The sequence below is a fragment of the Cryptomeria japonica genome, chromosome 6 (assembly GCF_030272615.1).
Source record: "Cryptomeria japonica chromosome 6, Sugi_1.0, whole genome shotgun sequence".
Lineage (NCBI taxonomy): Eukaryota > Viridiplantae > Streptophyta > Pinopsida > Cupressales > Cupressaceae > Cryptomeria > Cryptomeria japonica.
The window spans coordinates 322,496,989-322,518,895 of NC_081410.1; positions in this window are offsets into that span (position 1 = coordinate 322,496,989).

Genomic DNA, 21,907 nt, shown 5'->3' on the forward strand with positions numbered 1-21,907 from the left:
TCAATATTTTCAAATGAAAATTGGTAGAAGCAAAACCGGTTGAGCCGCACCATTATCACCCTAATGCTTTCAGATGGAGCATGACGTGTTACATTCTGTCCAACAGAGCATCTCCCTTATTGGAAGGGATACTGAGTCCTAGCAAGAAAAAAAGTCGCTTCTAAAATAGAAGAGGACCTCAAGCCTTCATGCCTAGGATCAGAGAAAGTGAAAGGAGGAGCTATAGGGGAAACATAATATGTTGGGGAGGGGTTGCAACTTGCATGCAGTCACAGAGATGATTGGCTACCACTCCCCTCCCGAACAAATCCTTCTTTCATTCCTCTGTAGGCTCCTTCTTAGAAACTCCTAACATTCAGTGGTAGAGTAGAAGCAGAGGCTGTGCCATGCATGGGATTTCTTCATAACAAAAGACTTTCATGCCCTCTCTGATAATCCTTCTCACTTTCACAACCCCTATGACAATAAACATACTCACACGAGAGAAAAAAACATCCATTTGGTATCATAGAGCATACAACAACTCCATTTACAACCTTGCTCAAACATCATCTTCCTTGCAGAAGAAATAACTCCTCTTAGAAAATAAAAATGCTTCTTTTCTCTCCTACCAATTAAGTCACCACCCTATTTTATTTATAATCAAAACACTTCATCTGGTGATGCTCTTTCACATGAAAAATCATCATTCTAGTGCTTTCAACTCAACCTGCCAGCTACGGATTCTAGAAATCATTCCTATCAAATCCACTGTATTCTTGCCAAGGCTCATCTTGTGTGAATGATTTTGTTCTCATTGTACTCTTCCTTGAGTGTACTTTTTCTACCTTCAAAATCCTTGTGAATAGGTGATCTCTGAATTCATCAAGGAACCCATTATCCTTCATCTCTAACTGAGAAGCTATCCCAATCCTTTCACACCTTTGAGACATCATCCTTACTTATCTAATGAATTCTGACAGTAGAAAATTTCAAATTAGTCCCTCTCAAATGAGTCGACATCTATGTGTCCCAACTTGTCGCTATCTATTCCAAGTTGACAAGCCTATATTCCATTCATCCTATCTTTCCCGTGTGGGTGACAACCAATACCTCTAATGACCCTTTTAAAATCAATTTGAAACTTAGCATTAGATCCTTCCCACCCTAGAAAATCAAATGATCACTAATGGTCAATATAGTAATTGACCCTCAATCGGGGCTTGTGGATCCATTACATGTGTGACATTGTAGTGCCTTATCATCTTTTAGCCTAACACTATCAACAGCCCCACCATTGGTCTTCTTGGTCAGCCTAGGACATGTGGCATCATCTCGTGATGCCACAGTCCATATCCTTCTTGCAACTTCTATCCCGAGGATACAAGCACAATTAGATATGTTTGCACTTTACTGTGCAACCATAGGTCCCGCTAACCTTTGCAAATTAGTAATCAAGCAGCTTTTCACCCAGATCATAACATCATCATCCATTTGAAACATGTGCAAATTGATAGGGTCATTAGTAAACCGCTCTTTACCTCCTAAGATCCGGTAACATGAGGTCTTGAAAAGTCAAACTTCCAGCTTGCCCCTCTTCGTCAAAAACACGTGACATCATCTCGTGATGTCACGGTCTTTATCTTCCCTGCACTTTCGACCATGGGGAAGCACAGACCATCAAATATAAACAATCTTTATGCACCAACCAAAATTCTTAGAATTTTAGACTTAAGAAAATATAAGGGGCTTGCTGAAGACAACTTAATGCTTCAAAAATAAAATGGCCCCGCCAACAGTTTCCGACCATTGGCTTAAGTGGAAAAAGGTAATGACAAAATATAACAAGGTTAGGGTTTTTTCTTCAAAAGACTTAATTGGATATTCACAAACCCTAAACCCTATACCTTGAACTTTGATAGAGGGAAAAATAAAACAAGAATGACCAATATTTTGGCTCAAATATGAAAATCCATGTGAAGATATATTTAGGACTATCAGATTTTATACTTGGATTGCCTAAAACATCAAGAGGGAATGATTCTATGTTTGTCATAGTGGATAGATTCTTGAAGATGTCTCATTTCATAGCTTGTAAGAAGACATCAGATGCATTACATGTAGCCGACCTATTTTTTAAGGAAGTGGTGAGATTGCATGGATTACCTAAGAGCATAGTTTCAGACAGAGACACTAAGTTTGTTGGCTATTTTTGGAGAACACTTTGGAAGAAGATGAAAACAAATTTTAAGTTTAGTTCTACTTTTCATCCACAGACTAATGGACAAACAAAAGTAGTTAACCAGAGCTTGGGAAATTTGTTGAGATGTTTAGTTGGAGATAAAATCAGAAGTTGAGATTTGATTCTTGCACAAGTAGAGTTTTCCTACAATAATTTAGTAAACAGGAGTTCCGGAAGAACACCTTTTGAGATTGTTACTAGAGCACACCCTAGAGGTATATCAGAATTAAGAGATATTAGTAGTGAAGATCAGAGAAGTTTAGAAGCAGAAGAATTTGTAGATCACATGAAGGACTTACATATTCAAGTTAAGAAAAATTTGGAGGACATGAATAGAAAGTATAAGGAGAAGCCAGATGAGAAGAGGAGACATAAGTAATTTGAAGTTGGTGATGAAGTGATGGTGTATCTGATAAAATAAAGATTCTTGGTTGGAACTTATAACAAATTGTAGATGAGAAAGTTTGGACGTTGTAGGATTTTGAGAAAGTTTAGTTTTGGGAATGCATATGAAGTGGAGTTATGGGATAGTCTGAGTATTTCACCTGTGTTTAACATTGTAGATCTTCATCAGTATCATGAATCAAAATTTAGTGAGGACAGTATTGTAGACTTGGAGAAATAGTTGCTTCGAAAGGAACCAGATCAGATTGAAGATATTTTGGACAAAAGGATTGGGCGTAGTACTCAAAGAATTTAGTACAAGGAGTATCTTGTGAAGTGGAAGGACATACCAATTGAAGATTCATCTTGGATTTCTCAGGAAGAGGTAGATCACCTTGGTTTTCCTCTCAGCCTAGCAAAGTGAGAGACTCACTTTTTTTTCAACAACCCCAAATTTCTGATGCGGGCGCATCTCTGGTTCATAGAAATCTTGCATCAACTAAAAATATTTCCTTTCTGTTTGTAGTTTCAACATTTCTTTCTTTGTGTCTTGAATTTGGCTCACCCGAACATGTGGAGTTGGATTTTACTTGAAGACTTGGTCATCTTCCTTATTCCCAAATCGTGGAGCATTTGGATCATTTCCCAACAAGTTATCGCTACCTGTTTCTAAGACAATTTACTATTACCGATTGCCTAGACCTATTTGCATTGCTGATCTACTAGATCCCCTTTTGTAGCTTGCAGAGCCCTGAACGTTGATTCTAATGTTCCTTGGTGTGTGGCTGACCTTTTCCCATGATCTACTCTTAATCCTTTGGATTTTTCAGAGAAATTTCTTTGGCGGAGGCCGACCTTGTTGGTTTTACATGTTAGATCTTGTTCTTTGGGTTTTGATCCTTTTTGGGTCAACCAAATCCTCTTGGATCATACAAATCATTATAATAGAGAATTAGATTGTAATTGTAGTGTCAAAAAATTGTGACCCTAGCAATTTTTGATTGCATTAGGTTCCTCACGCATGCAAAATTGAATCCTCTAGCCTGATCGGAGACCAGAGATTGCTCGGCTTGCAAAAACAGGTTCTTCCTTAGCCTCTGTATGGCCCCATTTGCACTCTGCCCTAGAGAAAGAGGTAGGATAGGGGCATGGTGCCACTATCCCCCTTTGGATAGGGGAATGGTGCCATTTTCCTCCCATGACAGAGGCGTGGCACCCCTGTCCCTACCCTATTTTAGGGTAGGACCCTTCCTAGAGCATGCATTATGGGTTGTGCCTCGGGCGAGAAAGTCCCCCGATGTTGGCCCATGATGAAAATCAAATCCACTAAACATTTATTTAAGGGGCATTCATCCTCTAATTTGTATAAGTTGGATAACTTGAAGTCAGATAAGATTGGAGTATGCACAAGTGATCAAGCATTCAAGAACATTCAAGCATTCAGGCATTCTTTTCCAGAAATGAGAATTCTCAAGTCTCCCTTCAAGGCTAGGTGTTGCATTCAAGTGTAGGATTCAATCATTGAAGAGGAGATTGATTGGAAAATACAATTCCACACAAGCATTTCTATCAACATTGCTACTACAACCTCCCTTGAAGTGATTTACAATCCAGTCTTTTGTTTACATCTAATTGCAAGTACTTTCTTTCATTACTTGGTTAATTCCAAAAATGGGGTTTGACCTAAAGGCAATCCCCCAATCCCAACCCATTTTCTTCTCTTTTTTGTATGTAGGTTACAGGTGCGCAACTGTACTTTCAGATTCAGGCTTCATTTTCAGAGGCGGAAAAACCCTTTTTGTTTCGCAGATTTTTCGGAGGACTGTGTACATTCCAGCCATGGTCCAGGCAATGTTTCCTCAAATTTGTAGGGTGAATTCATCTCAACATTTCATTGCTAGATCTAGGTGCATAGCTTCATCCCATATTCCCATCTCAAGTTATAATCGATTCTTTGTCACTTTTGCACTACATAATTCAATCAATTTTCTTTCTAAATCAAACAAGGAAAAGGGGATCAACTTAGCATTCCCAATTCATTCAGAATTCAATCTACCATCTTTGTGTGGAGAGATTAGATCTAGAGAATTATCTTCTCCCTCTTCCTAATGTAATGGTGAAAAGTGCTTGAAGGGTAACTCATCTCTCTTTGAGGGAAAGGGTAGTTTCCTTCTTAATTTATCATTCACCATTTTCCCACCATTACATTTTGGTGAACCCGACATCTTGCCTGCTTTCCTTTGAACAAAATTGCATATTTTTCATTTACAAGTTTCAACTTTCTGCAAACTTAGTGGTTAAATCATTAAAAACCCTAGTTTTAAAAGTTAAAATTGAACTTGTGATTTGTAAAAATTTCTTATGGTTATCTTAGATCTGAAAAATTTGTTTTTCAAATCCAATTTCCTCATTGTCTTGTTCAATTTGCAATTAAAATTTTTAAAATTAAGTGGTTACTTGTTAAAACCCTAATTTTCAAAAATCATCTTGAACTTGTGCAAAAATTGGATTTCCATTTAATTTTCAGATTTTTGATTGTTCTCTGATTTGTCTTCAATCCTACAATTCAAATTTTAAATTTCCCCCTTCTTCCCAAAATTCAAATTTCAAATTTAAGTGGTTAGGTCATCAAACCCTAATTTTTAAATTTAATTGGATTTTGTGTGAATTTGAAATCAATTTCATTTACATTCAGATTTTTAAACATTTTCCAAGGTGTCCTTATCCATTAGGTTTGACCCTTTTCAAAATTCCAATTCAATTCCTCTTTTTCTTCAAAACCCTAGTAGGATCCTATTTTCACATTTGCGCCTTCATTTTGCCCATTCTAGATTGTAAAATTACTAGTATTCCTTACAAGTCATAGGATTGGTCCTCGGTTTTTTTTATAGGAATACTAGTCATAGGATTGGTCCTCACAAGTCAATTCCTCTATTCCTTTGACCAATCCTATGACTAGTATTCCCACTTTCACATCTAACATCATGGCTACTTCAACTCAAAATGTCATTCCTACAACCATAGGTCATGGGGGAAATCCCTCTTCTTCATTTACTCCTCCATCATTACCTATGTCTTCCATGGTTGTTCCTATTATTCCTCAGCCAATCAGTGTGACACAAGGGGACAATTCCTTAAACAACTTTATTCCTCCTTTAAGTGTCCCTTTTCCTACCTAATCATCACTAATGGCTACTTATCATAATGTTCCACCACCTTATTCTCAGTCCATGCCTACTTTCAAAAACATCACACCACCTTCTCAATCACCTATGCCTAACATCAATTCTTCCACTGAAATGACAATTAACAATCTTGCTCAAATAGTATCTTCCTTACAACAACAAATTGCTTCTATGAGTTAGTCCAAGTTTAGTGTGCCAACCTTTGATGTTGTGAGCCCACTTTCTCATGATATTTTTAAAGCCATGCCACCTAAACATGTTGAGATCCCTCAATTATAACTCTATAATGGAAAAGGTGATCCTCTTACACATGTCAAAACATTTCAAACCATGTGTACTGATTTTGCTTATGATCAACGATTGCTTGCAAAATTGTTTACAAGAACACTAAGAGATAAGGCCTTACAATGGTATTTATCTTTGCCTTCTTATTCTATCACTTCCTTTCAACAACTAGCAAATGCTTTCATCCAACAATTTCAAAACAACATTGGTCCTAAAATCACTTTGACCAATTTAATGCATTGTAAACAAGGTGTTAAAGAAAAAGCACTGATTTCATTGGTAGAATAAAGCATTTGTGTGCTTAAATTTTTTTTCATCTACCTGATAATGCTAATCAAATAATTTTAATTTCTAATTTACAAAAAGATATCAAGGAAAAGCTTCTTTTGTCTAAATTTACTTCCTTTCTGTATCTGTGCGCAACACTCCACAATTATCAACTGGCTATGAGTCAAATGGATCAATCCACTCCTATGGCTCTAAGTGATAAGGGGGAGAGTGTTCAAAAACTGTTTGTGAAGTTAAAACCAACAAAAAGCTTCATCAAGTTCAATGATCCAATCAACAACAATCATGTGCATACTACAACAGGTGTGTCTTTTATTTCTAATTTTTTCCAAAGAGAAAGATAGTTTACTCCTTTGAATGAATCTTTACATAGTATTATGTCAGTTGTTGCACATGAATGTTATCAAACTTCCTCCTATAAAAAATATATTGATCCTTCCAAACTTTCATCTCCTTATTTTGATAACAATTCCTTATGCCAATTTCATCGTCAACCTGGTTATGATACTGAGAAATGTTTTGTATTGGAAAATAAGGTTCAAGACTTGATTGATAATAATACTATATCTATGGTAGGTGTGAATGATGAAGGGAATAAATTAGTTTCTCCTCCTAATCAAAATATTAATATTTTCACTGATCCCTTGCCATCTCATACCTCTAACATCATTGAGATTGTACCTAATTCTCTCACTTCTGAAGAATTCATCTCTATGGCTCCAAACTTGGTTAATATGGTAGAAACACAAGATATGCTTAAGGATCCTTGTATTACATTTGACCCTAGTGAGACCATTAGAGAACTTGATGGCCCTTTATACATAGTTGTGAAGGTTAAGGATGTCACTTGTCGTGGTTACCTGATTGATCCCTCTTGCTTGGTTAATGTCATAACTAAAGAGCATCTTTTCACTTTACGATTGCATAAACTGTTGGCAATTGACACTCTACTAGTTAGGTTTCATTATGTTGTCATTGATGGCAACATGATTTTGGGTTCTGGCTTCATATGGTTTACCGACAGGCACTTCACCAAGTCTACACTGATATCGACACTGACAAGAAAGAAGATTTATTTGATCACTGACAATACAAACCAACATGGTATAGTAAAGGTCATCGGTATTGGAGGCCAACAAATCTTGGATCCAACATCAACAACTTGATTTAATGCTTATTTATTTATGTTATATGACTGACATATAAATGTAATATTGTATATATCCTTGTAAGCCAACATAAGGCATAAATTTGTATAGGGTATATAGGGGAGATTGATTAGATAAATTTTGGTATATATGGATAAGGTTATGGATGTAATGTAATGCAAAATATATCAAAGGGACTATGTATGTGAGGAATTCATTGTAAGGGTTATTCCGGTACTGAGGTTTAGGGTTTTTATTGGAATAGATAGAGCTTAAACCAGAACTATATTCTGGCATAAGAGATTCTATACTAAGAAGTTCACACTTCTCTAGATTGTTGTCTGGATTGTTATGTTGTGAGTGAGACTCCTTTTGTGATGAGTAATGTGCTCTAGGCTATAAGACTTCCTGCAAGTGTAGGCCCATCATATATTGTAATATCTCTTAATATGGCCAGTGAATTGATATTGTGGGCCACAAATCCCACCATGGTTTTTCCTCATTGAATTTTTCCACATATTAATTTGTGTTTTATGTTTCTCATCTATGTGTTTGGCTTATTGGCTGCATTACTTCTTTCAATTCTATTTATACCGGTATACTGGTTGGTGTATGTATGCTTTGCTAAGGCTAAAATATTCTATTCTGGTATAACACTGATACACTCCCCCTCTCAGTGTTATTAGTTTCCAACAATTGGTATCAAAGCCTTGTGCCTTGGAGGAAGTTTAATAGATTGAGGAAGATCCTAGAACCAAAATCATTGAATATGGCTTTAGTGAAGCAGCTTGATATGGCACTTGAAGATTATGATGTTGAAAGATTGAAAAACTTAAAGCTACAAGATGAGTTGAATTCCACTAAAGAATTTATTCTTGTCTTACAAGAGAGACTATCATTTGTTCAAGCTAGGAGGAAAGAATTTTTGCAAAATTAGGATGATGAAGATGCACTTAAGGAACAATGTGAGAAATTGAGTCAGGAGAACATGGTTATGAAGAATGAAATGCAAACTATGACTATGAGGTTGTCTAAGGATATTGACGACAAAAAGAAAAATGAAGAAAATCTTGTTGTATCCCTAAAGAACAAATTTGAAGAATGTGGTAGGTTGACTCATAAAAATGAGATATTAAGGTCTAATTTGGTACAATCCTAGAGAAATGAGAAAGAGATTGAGAGACAAATGACAGTACTAAGAGATGACTTAACTACTACAAGTGAGTACAAAGAAAAATTCAAGATCATCTCAACACAACTTGATGAGTTACTGAAGAGACAAAGATAGATTGCAAATTCCAGTGGACTTGGATTTGAGCAAGGATAGAGTTCGAGTACTGCTAATGAAGATCAAAACCATAAGGAACCGGTAAGGAAATTCAATGCTTATAAATTCAATGGTAGATTTTTTGTTTGCAATAGATTTGGACACATGGCTAGACAATGTAAAAATAGAGCAAATCAAAACCTTGATTCTGCTCCTGATAAATGTTCTAAATGCAATAAAATTGGTCAAAAGATAGAAGATTGCAGAAGGAATGAAAAATGCTATGCTTGTGGAAAATTTGGACATACGGCTAATCAGTTCAGGTCAAGCAATTTCACTAGTTTTAGCAAAGCAATTCAGAAGAACAATATTACATGTTATGCATGCAATGAAGTTGGACATATTGCTAAGTTCCACATAAGCATAAATCCACCAATTGGCAATGGAGGGTCAAATGATAAAGGCAAAGAGAAGGTTAGTGAAATCTGGCAAGATCATACTCAGACATGGGTTAGGAATATTAAAGAGAAATCATCAGATGGGAATGCCCCAATTACCTAGCCGATAGAAGAGGTTGCTCCTGCACTAGTTGTGAGCTCAACGGGGGTGGGTGTGCACCATGGGGCTGGGTGGCTAGGGTGGATTCACATGTGGGTCGTGGTATATGTGAAAGATGTTAGGGCCTATATTCATTGTCATATAGAGGACTTAGGCACTTCGGAGATCAAGGGGATGTATATGAATGAACTCATGGGAGAATCTGGTAAAATCAAACCAGTATATAAACACATCGAAAATATAGGGTTCACTGATATTCTAGATATTTTGGAGTTCAAGGATGAGATTGTCAGATATGCACTAAGCAGAGTACATGGGGAATTCATATGGCTGGACCGACCCTATAAAATCACTAAGGAAGCTATTCAGGCAGTTACTGGTTTTCCATCAATAGGGCAGTATCCAGATAAGAAAATATCAAATGACTTTGTAAGGAAGATCATCGGTGATACATCAGATAAGAGATCGATGAAGGTGAGCACTATCACCGACACCCACATAAAATTTAGAGGCATGATCATAGGCTACAAGGTAACTCTATCTAACCATCTGAATTCAGTTTCTAGTTCATGTATTTTGGCAGCATATAGAATGATGAGAGAAAATGTAAAGTTAGATATTTGTGGCTAGATGCTTGAGGAGTTATTGATCAATTTAGGGAAGATTAAAGGTGAGAAGAAGGGCACCTTCTGATATGGAAATCTGTTAGTATGCTTAATGTTATACTTTTTGAATGATACCCCTGGTTCAGGAAGGAAGTAATGGGATTTTGACATCCTGGTAGGAAGACAACTTAAGCTATCAATTGCTGCATTGGGAAGTATTAGAGATGATAAGGTATGGGTTTACTTCAAGGATTTTCAGAAATCTATGAGGTCTAGAATAAGGATACCTGAGCAAATAGAAGAGAAATACTCTATCAACATTTGTTTCATGGTTAAGAAGGATGTGACTCTCATGGAGGTAGTCAAGCCCTGAAATATTTGGATAGAAGAAATGGGATATGAGGTGGATGCATTAATCCTTGATGCATATGCAAAAATTCTGATTGATGCTGTTATCACTGTTTAAGAAATAGCTTTTCTTTTCCCATAAATGGCTAGGTTTTTTGAAATTTTGAGTCAAGCACACTATTAATTGCTTCAAATCTGTGTTAAGTCTTTAACAGTTTAGGGTTTTTGGTTTTAAATCGCTCCAGTGTCTAATTATAACCCTCTGGTTTCTATTCCTGTGTTACTTTAATTCACTTAAGTAATGGGTCTTGGGGTCATATGAAGTGTTCCCCCTTGTCATTTACCTAGGCGGTCGTTAAATAATCATAAAAAATTTATGCCTTATGTCTTTTTCCTTATAATGCTGTCAGGTCCAGTAAGTGTCATGCAGTTCTCAGATGGATCTACGACTTTCACCATTTCATTAGGTGAAGTTGCGAGTGCTTTAAGTCTTGCGAAATGGAAAAAGGAAAAGCATGTTCAATGGTGCACATTTGGTCTGGTTTAACGAGATTACATCTTGCTCAAGATCTAATGGCTGGCATTGATTCACAGCTAGAACCAGAAAGCAAATTACCTTTTGTGAAATGGCGAAAAGGTTTGGCGGGACCCGACGGTGAAGATTTTTCAAACGGATAAAAGGTGATCAAGTTCAAGAGAAATCGACAGTTCGCGTTGTTTCGTGGCTGATAGATGCTCATGTGTTATGCCCTATGAAGCAACAAAAGGTTTTTGGCCCAGTCAAAAGAGGTTTATAAAGAGCATAAAAGATGCGCAGGTTCCCGAAGATCTAATGGCTAGTGCAGCTTCGCAAGGGAGAGATGCTCGAAAGATAGCTTTCGCAAAATAGCAAAATGACATGGCGTTCCAGGCAAGTAGTCCAGTTGGTTGAGATGGCAAGTAAGATAATGGCATGTGGTGGAAAGTCAAAGTAGTCAACAAATAGGATCTAAGGATTAAAAGGTGGGTCCAAGAGGATGAGTCATGTCACGGTGTGTGAAGTGACTTGGCAAATCCATGTGGCAAGGATGAAGTGGAATTTGGTGTTTTCTCTCAATGAATAAAAGGTTGACATGTCAGTTTAGGAATGATTAGACACCAGGTGGATAGAGCTAAGTTAGAGGGCCAACATCTGCCGAACCTTAGTAGGTTGTTAAGCATCGAGCAAGTCAGCGCTAATCTAGCGATCCGTGTGAGTTCGAGAAGGTAAAATGCTCATGTTTTAAGCTATGCGAAATAGCGAAAGGTTTTTGGGGCCCGAAGAACAGATAAAGCATGAATGTAAAAGGGGATCAACTTTGAAAATATCCAAGGGCTCGCGTTGTTTCGTGGCTGTGAATTAACCGAGCATTAAGGCCTGCGAAATGGAGAAAGAGAAAAGAAGGTTCTTCCCTGTGTAAAGCTTGATGGTGATGTGTTGATTGACACATGGTTTCAAAAGGGATTGAGGGTGCCAAGGTGTAACCAGCGGTTATAAGGGAAATATGACACATGGTTGACTCTAAACTAAACTCAAAGAGTTTTCCAAGGCTAATGGCTGAGTGCCATGTAGTATTTAGTAACCAGTGGAAGAGTGGGGTAAGCGATGCAAGCAAAAAGGTCTCGCTTAAAGGATGGTCATCTCAGGATTGAACCAACACTTTGCATTGCTTCGTGGCCCAAAGTTGAAAGCGGGTTAAGCTATGCAAAATAGCAAAAAACCGTTAGCCGTCAGAACGAGGCGCAGTTAGTGAAAAGGCTGACTGTCCGGGTAAGAGTTAAAGGCCAGGTGGTTAGAGTCCAATCTAACACCTGGCGTAGCTTCACAAAAGAAAAGTGCTCAGAGGATAAAGCCCGCAAAATGGTGAAAAGGAAGTAGGGCCCGATGCAAAGGCAAAGATGTTAAAATAGTGTAAAGGCTAATCAAGTCTCATCTGATCGGACGGCTGGCGTGATTTCGTTAAGCGAAATTGCTACGACGTTATGCTCTGCGAAATGGCAAAAGAGCGAAAAGGAAAATACACAGGCATGTTGTGATTTGTTGGAGTGAAAGTTTTGAATTCTTTTATGAATTCAATTCTGAAGGGACGGCTGTAGCATGTGGTATCAATGCCACAGTTAAGAGCCTGACTACCGTATATGATCTCATATCAATTGAATGAAGGTATCATTCTAAAGAATAGTTTCAGAGAAGTGGTTGCAGAGCTAATTTCTTCAGTTGCAAAGTTAATTTCTTCAAGCAAAAAATAGGTTCTCTTATACTCTAGTTTGGCAATCACTTAATAGTGTGTTTTAATTGAGGTCTTGATTTGTCACTGAACAGTGGGGGTTAGTAATTAAATTGTTTGCATAGTTTTTAAGATGGCACCTAAGAGAGAATTCTTAGGAAAGGTCAATTACCAGGAGAGGGCTATCTATGATGACTTTCTTTAACAGTTGACATTGTCAACTAATGTGGCCACAAAGGTAAAAGAACTTGTGCCAAGAGCTCCTCACCTAAAAATAGGGGAGGGATTATATGATAAGGGTAATTGGCTAAGAGACCCTCAAATTGGGTTGTCTAGGTTGGGATTGTTCAAAGTTGGATTTGGTATGAGAAATTCCTCAGCCCCAGATAATAGTATCTAGGAGTTGGATGTTGGCAAATTAGTGGTCCGTGGAGTATTCATGGATGTGGATCTCCTAACTCAAATTGCACACAACTATGACCCAATTACAAGGAGTGTTAAAGATATAAGTGGGAAAACCCTCATTGAAATAAATAATGAGGAATTCAGAAATGCTTTTGGGCTTAGTGAATTCACCAATTTTCTACAGCCTATTAATTTTAAATCACTAGCTCAGGTATATAGTGTGTAGAGGAACCACCTTAGAAATGGGCCTCTGAAAGAATTCTTTGTGAAGATAGGTGGGTTGACAGTTGTAGGACCCAATACTGAAAAGCCCTTCTCATTAAATCTATTCACCCTTAGGGCCAAGGGATTATATTGGTCACTCTACCAAATTCTAGGAGAAGATACTGAGACAAATATGCCCACTCATTACATGCTGATGGTTGCTCAAATTTTGAATCCTTCTCTTGCAGTGACCTTTGATTATGCTTCCTTTATCACTGATGCTATCCATGAAGGATTGATAGGAATAAAGAATGGGAAGGTAGATAGGCCTTTTGGATGGTATTTCCTCCTCATGCATTTATTTTTATTCAAGTGTGGTGATTATTTTGCAAGTGGGATGGATATTGTGAAAGAGAAGAATAGAGAAAAGATGCCAATGTAGTTATGGAGTATAGTGCTATCATGGGACAAAGAAGATGCAAGCTTCTTAAAGTTTGATAAGTGTTTTGCATCTAAGATTAGGACTCTCCTCTGTTCAAAGAATCCAAGAGTCCCCAAGGTTCTTTTGGAATTTATTAGGCCAAAAGAGTTTGCTGAGAATGATAAAATTGTCCACAATTGGGGTGATATTTGATAGGTCAATGATGAACCACTAGTACCAAACTGAACTGAGAGGGGTGGTGAATCAGTACAAACACAAATACGGTCAAAAGCCGATTTGATAGAAAATGCTCCAAATGACTGACAAACAGGGATACTAGTAAAGCAGAGTGCAATCAGTAACATCTAGTATAGCTCAATCAGTCATGAACCGATCACTCAATAAGCTCAATACTACAATATCATTATATTCTCATGCATAAACCAGTAAACTTGACCATCAGATCTTCAGAACAATGAGTTCAATATGTTTTATAGATAGGCATAAAACATAGAACCTTCATGTGCTTAACAGGTAGAACAAAGCATCACAAGATAGAAGCATTTCACATGACACAGATATTTTTCACGTGGAAACCCAACTGGGAAAAACCACGGTGGGGATGAATACCAACAAGCTGCTTTTTGAACTCTTGAGAAGTTCGCTCTGTTAGGAGCCTTGTCTGGTTAAGGACATTACAATAGGTTCTGGTAGGAATCGATCCTATTAAGGATCACCCGGTTAAGGCATACCCAGTTAAGGGTTAAACCCACTAGGGTCACCTTCTTAGAGGATTTCAAGAACTCAATAGCTGATCTCCTAAGCTTCTCTAGCTTCTCAGAACTCATTAGCCTTGAGTTACCCAGTTAAGGGATTTGAAATAAGTCGGTTAAGACCACCCAATTTAAGGGATTTTGAATCAAGCCAGTTAAGGCTACCCTGTTAGGGGATTTTACAACTGTTGAAGTGGTTAGAGATCAACAGGTATTACAATGATCTATTAACAACACTTAATGCTAATGCAGATCCGTTTAGGCTCCTCTTTTCCTTTTGCACATTCACTTTGCAGCTATCTCTTCTCTCCTTTGGTCTGGCAAGAATCACGTATCACTTTCCTTGGATACACACTCGCAACTTTTGCCAACAACCTCAAAAAGAAACCCAACATCGACCTTATAGAAAACATATAGGTCGGTAGAAAAAACCCTAAACCTGTTAGGTTAAGCAATTCAAATGGTTCGATCCTGAAAGTTGAATCATGCTGCATTAAATGCAACAATCTTGAATCGATCTCAAGACATTCTCCATCATCCATTATCCACCATTTTCATGGTGGCTGATAACCCATCACACATTATCACCATTTGACAGACTTTGCACATTCTTGAGGTAGATAGGAATAGTCATCTTCATGCAAGATCCTTCGTGCACACAGAGCTTACGTGGCAACATGATCTGTCCTTCATCATACTGCTAACTCATCACACAAAGATCATTGATTGAGTCATACAGACTTGAGGTACTCCAACTGAAAACCTCGAAGTGGAAGCTACCTACCAATCGGTAGTCATACAATGCTTCCATGTGCCGGTTCCCATAACTCTATGCTGGTTCACCTTGAACAAATATGCCACTTCACTTTGGCATATAAACTGATTCATACATATGTCGGTTCCTCTCTCTTCACTTATCACATGTGTCGGTTCACACTATGTCCCATATTGACATCAATGACAACATACAATATCATTATGTCTTCATGCCAGTTTACATAATGCCATGCTGGTTTATATAATGCCAACAATCTCCCCCTTTGGCATTGATGGAAATATACAAAAGATATCTTCTCTGCTTCACATCTTCTCCCCATTTTCTATAGATATCTTTTCACTTCACTCCTTCTCCCCCTTTGACAACAATGCCAAAGTGGAGGTACAATCATCATTGTTCCATCATGTTGCTCCCCCTGAGGAGTAGCATCCTTCAACACACCAATCAATCAAAACTTTGTCTTTCCAGTACCTGACTGATGTGGAAAAATCACTTTTAGTTCACATCCTGAAGGGGTAATACCCCTAATTCACCTCTCAAATGCACAAAAGTTGTCTTTGGGAGAGGCTTGGTGAATATGTCTGCTAACTATTCCTTACTGGACACATGCTCCAGTGTAATTTCTTTATTCTGAACCATTTCCCTCAAGAAATGATACTTAAGCTCAAAATGCTTGGTTCTAGAATGTAAAACCAGATTCTTTGATATATTGATAGCACTTGTGTTATCACAAAATATACTTACTGGTTCAGATACAGGGATCTTGAAGACTTCTAGTACATGCTTCATCCAGATTGTCTGAGTACAGTTCATGAAAGCTGCAACATACTCCGCTTTCATTGTAGACTGAGAGATACAACTCTGCTTTTTACTCATCCATGAGACCAGTCTACCATCGAGAAAGAATGCACCACCAGTTGTGCTCTTCTGGTCATCCATATTACCGGCCCAATTAGCATCTGTGAACACTTTCAGATTGAAATTATTGTTGTATGGGTACCACAATCCATAGTCAACTGTTCCCTTCAGATACCTAAGAATCCACTTGACTGCAATCAACTGAGATTCTCTTGGACTCTTCTGGAACCTTGCAGTGATGCCAACTACATGTGCAATATCCAGTCTACTATGCACTACATAATGCAACTTACCAATCATTGACCAGTATTCCTTCTCATCAACTAGTGCGGAATCATCCTCCTTTGTCAATTTGCAACCGGTCACCATCGGTGTACCAACCGGTTTGCTGTCTTCCATGCCAAAAGTCTTCAACACCTCTTTAACATATTTGGACTAAGTGATGAAGATTCCATCTTCCATCTGCTGGATCTGTAGTCCAATGAAGAACTTAATCTCCCCTATGAGTGACATCTCAAACTCTTTCTTCATCTCATCAGCAAACTCATGACTCATCTTGTCATCTCCACCATAGATGATGTCATCAACAAAAACTTCACAGATCAGAATCTGATCTCCTTCAGACTTCAAGTAGATATTTCTATCTTCACTTGTTGTCTCAAATCCAATCTTCACAAGATGGGAATGTAGGTGCTCATACCATGCCCTAGGTGCTTGCTTTAGACCATATAATGCTTTATGTAGCCTACATACCATACCACTATCTTCAGATAGGGTAAACCCATCTGGTCGCTCAATATACACCTCCTCTTCAAGTACACCATTTAGGAATGCAGATTTTACATCCATTTGATATACCTTGAATCTCTTAAAAGCTACATATGCAAGAAGCATACTAACTCCTTCCAATTTGGCTACAGGAGCAAAGGTTTCCCCATAGTCTTCACCTTCTTCTTGAGCATATCCTTTGCATACCAGTCTGGCTTTATTCCTAATCACTGAGCCATCCTCATTCAACTTATTTCTGAACACCAATTTGGTGCCAATGACATTTTTATGCTCTGGTCTAGGTACCAAGGACCATGTACCATTTTTCTCTATCTGGTCAAGTTCTTCTTCCATTGCCTTGATCCAGTCTTCATCTTTATGAGCCTCTTTGAATGACTTAGGCTCAAATTTAGAGATCATACATGAGTTTTCTCTGATCTTTCTTCTGGTAAGGATTCTTGCATCCTTATCACCTATGATCTACTTGGGATCATGATTCAACTTGACATACTGAGGAATGGTCTTAAATGGTTCTTCTTGCTTTTCTTCTTCATCCTCATCTTCATCACTATTAGCATTCACCGGTTTAGGAACACTGTTACTGGTACTCGGTTGGCTGATAATCAGTTCCCAAAAGGTTGCAACCGGTTCATTTACAACTTGCTCACTGCTAGTTTCCTTAGTCTTCTCAGAGGATTCATCAACTCTTACATTGATGCTTTCCATAATTCTCTGAGTCCTATTGTTGTAGCACTTGAAAGCTTTACTCTTGGTGGAATATCCTAGAAATATTCCTTCATCACATTTAGCTTCAAATTTGCCTTGATGTTCACTCCTCTTGATGTAACATTTGCTACCAAATACCTTAAATTAGTTAACCACAGGTGTCTTACCAGTCCAATACTCATAAGGAGTTTTGTCCTTACCCTTTTTTATGAGTACCCGGTTCATAGTGTAGACTGCAATGCTCACCGCTTCTCTCCAGAAGGTGTGAGTAACCTTTCCTTGGATCAACATGGTTCTAGCTGCTTCAACCACAGTCCGATTATTCCTCTCTACTAGGTCATTCTTCTGTGGAGTCCAGGGGGCAGACAACTGTCTCTTGATGCCAAATTCTTCACAATACTTGTTGAATTCATTGGAAGTGAATTCCCCTCCTTGATCAATTATGAGACATTTGATCCTTTTACTGCTTTCCTTCTCCACTAATGCTCTGAAAGGTTTAAATTTCCTAAAAGCTTTAGACTTGTCTTTCAAGAATGTGACCCACATCATTCTTGAGTAGTCATCAGTGAGAATAATGAAGTACCTATCACCCTGCACACTTCTACTTTTCATAGGACCACATAAATCAGTATGCACAAGATCAAGCAAGTTTTCAGCAGTGAAAGATTTACCTTTAAAGGTTGAGGAAGACATTTTCCCCAATTGACATTCTCTACACAAGGTATTATCTAGTTTTCTCAGCACCAACAACCCTCTAACTGCCTTGATCTTACTAGCCTTCACAATGTTATCAAAGTTCACATGGCAGAATCTCCTATGCCGTATCCAGCTATCATCAAGCTTAGCCATAAGACATGTACTTATATTTGCATTCAGATGAAATAGATTACCTTTAGTCTACATACTAGTGGCTACCAATTTACCATCTTTACCTTTGATTCTGCAAACTCCATTCTTGAATTGCAGAGTGAGACCACTGTCATTTAGTTGGGCAACACTTAGAAGGTTGTGTCTGAGACCATCAACCCAGTACACATTGTTAGCACTACTCTTTCCATTCAAATAGATGGACCCTCTGCCTTTGACCATGCATGGTGCATCATTGCCAAAGAAAACCACACCACCATCATACTCCTCTAAGGATAGAAACTTGCTCCGGTCACTAGTCATATGGTGAGAATAGCCACTATTAATGATCCACTCATTGGAATCATCAAACCAGGAGACAAGAGTCTTCTTGTCTACCACATCATCCTTTACAACAACAAACACAATGTCTTCATTCTCTTCATCTTTTGATTCCTCATCTATGACACCTTCATCAATTGCCACAAAAAAATTTCTTCGGTTTCCTCCTTTCAATTTCTTGAACCTTTTTGGTTTATCCTTGTTGTCACTATTAGGACAGTTCATAGCAATATGTCCTATCTAGTTGTAGGAGAAACATTTCAAAGGAAGCTTACCTTTGTATTTATCAGTCCCTTTTGGAAATCTCCTAGCAAGAAGAGCTTCAAATTCCATCAGAAACTCTTCATCCTTCATTTCTCTATTCTGATTAGATTCCCCACTAGTGCTAGCCTCTTTTCCTTTTCTGGATGGTATAGTAGAAGCTTTAAAAGCTGATTCTATCATTTGAACACTACCATCAAAACTATTCAGCTCATAGGCTGTCAACTTGGCTATGATGGAATCCAAGGATGCCTTAGACTTGTCTATTGATCTCAGCTCCTGAATAGCAACAACCCTTATTGCATAGACTGGCAACGGGGATCTCAGGATTTTGCTTACCATAGTGGAATCTTCTATTTTGCCACCTACACTCTTTATTTCTCCAACAACTATTTTGATTCTTATTCCATAGTGTTGAATGGTCTCTCCTTCAACCCTCCACATGTCTTCAAACTTTCCTCTCAAGCTCTCTTCCTTAGCCTGTTTTACATGCTCATCACCACCATAGATATTTTCAAGAGCATCCCATACCTCTTTGGGATTTCCCTTGTCCTGAACATGAATAAATTCAATGTTAGATAGGCTAATGATGAGGGCTTCCATGACTTGCCCATTTTCTTGTATCTCTCTCTTTTGGTCATCGGTGAGAGTACCGGTAGGAACAACATATAAATTTTCAACATAACTCCAGTGTTGAACACCCATGCTTTTGATGAATATCTTCATCCTGTCTTTCCATATACCAAAATTTTCCCTATTAAACTTTGGACTATCCCTCTTCATCATTTGACTAGGATCTTTTCCTCAAGCATTTAAGCTTACAACACAGAGGACCTGGAGTGCTCTGATACCAATTTATAGGTCAATGATGAAACACTAGTACCAAACCCGTACTGAGAGGGGGGGGTGAATCAGTAAAAACACAAATACAGTCAAAAACCAGTTTGACAGCAAATGCTCCAAATGACTGACAAATAGGGATACTAGTAAAGCAAAGTGCAACTGGTAACATCCAATATAGCTCAATCAGTCATGAACCGGTCACTCAATAAGCTTTCCTCTTAGCTCAATACTACAGTATCATTATATTCTCATGCATAAAATAGTAAACTTGACCATTAAATATTCACAACAATGAGTTCAATATGTTTTATAGACAGGCATAAAACATAGAACCTTCATGTGCTTAATAGGTAAAACAAAGCATCACAAGACAGAAGCATTTCACATGACACACATATTTTTCACATGGAAACCCAACTAGGAAAAACCATGGTGGGGATGAATACCCACAAGATGCTTTTTGAACTCTTTAGAAGTCCACTCTGTTAGGAGCCTTGTCCGGTTAAGGACATTACAATAGGTTCTGGTAGGAACCGATCTTGTTAAGGATCACCCGGTTAAGGGATACCCGGTTAAGGGTTAAACCTAGTAGGGTCACCTTCTTAGAGGATTTCAAGAACTTAATAGCCAAAAGGATCTCCTAAGCTTCTCTAGCTTCTCAGAACTCATTAGCCTTGAGTTACCCGGTTAAGGGATTTGAAACAAGCTGGTTAAGACCACCCGATTTAAGGGATTTTGAATCAAGCCAGTTAAGGCTACCCTGTTAGGGGATTTTAGAACTATTGAAGTGGTTAGAGATCAATAGGTATTACAATGATCTGTTAATAGCATTTAATGCTAATGCAGATCTGTTTCGGCTCCTCTTTTCCTTCTGCCCATTCACTTTGCAGGTATCTCTTCTCTCCTTTGGTCTAGCAAGAATCACGTATCACTTTCCTTGGATACACACTCACAACTTTTGCCAACAACCTCAGAAAGAAACCCAACATCGACCTTATAGGAAACATACAGGTTGGTAGCAAAAACCCTAAACCATAAATCTGTTAGGTTAAGCAATTCAAGGTTTGATCCTGACTGTTGAATCATGCTACATTAAATGCAACAATCTTGAATCGATCTCAAGACATTCTCCATCATCCATTATCCACCATTTTCATGGTGGCTGATAACCCATCACACGTTATCATCATTTGACAGACTTCACACATTCTTGAGGTAGATAGGAATAGTCATCTTCATGCAAGATCCTTCATGCACATAGAGCTTACGTGGCAACACGATCTAACCTTCATCATATTGCTAACTCATCACACAAAGATCACCGATTGAGTCATATAGACTTGAGGTACTCCAACTCGAAACCCCGAAGTGGAAGCTACCTACCAACCAGTAGTCATACAATGCTTCCATGTGCTGGTTCCCATAACTATATGCCCATTCACCTTGAACAAATATGCCACTTCACTTTCCTTGAACAAATATGCCGCTCCACTTTGGCATATAAACCAGTTCATACATATGTCAGTTCCTCTCTCTTCACTTATCACATGTGTCAGTTCACACTATGTCCCATATTGACATCAATGACAACATACAATATCATTATGTCTTCATGCTGGTTTACATAATGCCATCCCAGTTTACATAATGCCAACAATATTTACTTATACCCTGTCTCCACAGTTTTCAGAGTATATTGTTTCATAGGCACTCCATTTTTGTTACCCTATCAGGTCCCTCTTAAACTGGGAATTGCAGAGATCCTCAGGAAGAATGGTGGTGTATAGGAGGTAGAGTTAACAAGAAGACGTAAAGGAACCATTTTCCCTACAGTTACCATAGCACACCAATTTGTGACAATTAAAGGAGATTGGAAGTGTTTTGAAAATTTCCTTCAACCGTATCATTTGTCAACTGTAGTATCTCGATGTGCTGACCCTGAAGACTTCTTCAATGACATGTTCAGAAAGAGGGCAATATGAAAAGGTAAACTCCACCAATTCTAGTTTCCTGAAGACCTCATTAGGAATGTGTTTGATCTAGATGAACAAGAGCTGAGGAAGGAAAAGTGGGTGGATTATAAAAAAGCCTTAGACTTTGTACACCAATTTGATACCAGCTATGACCCATTGTCTAGCTTCCACCCT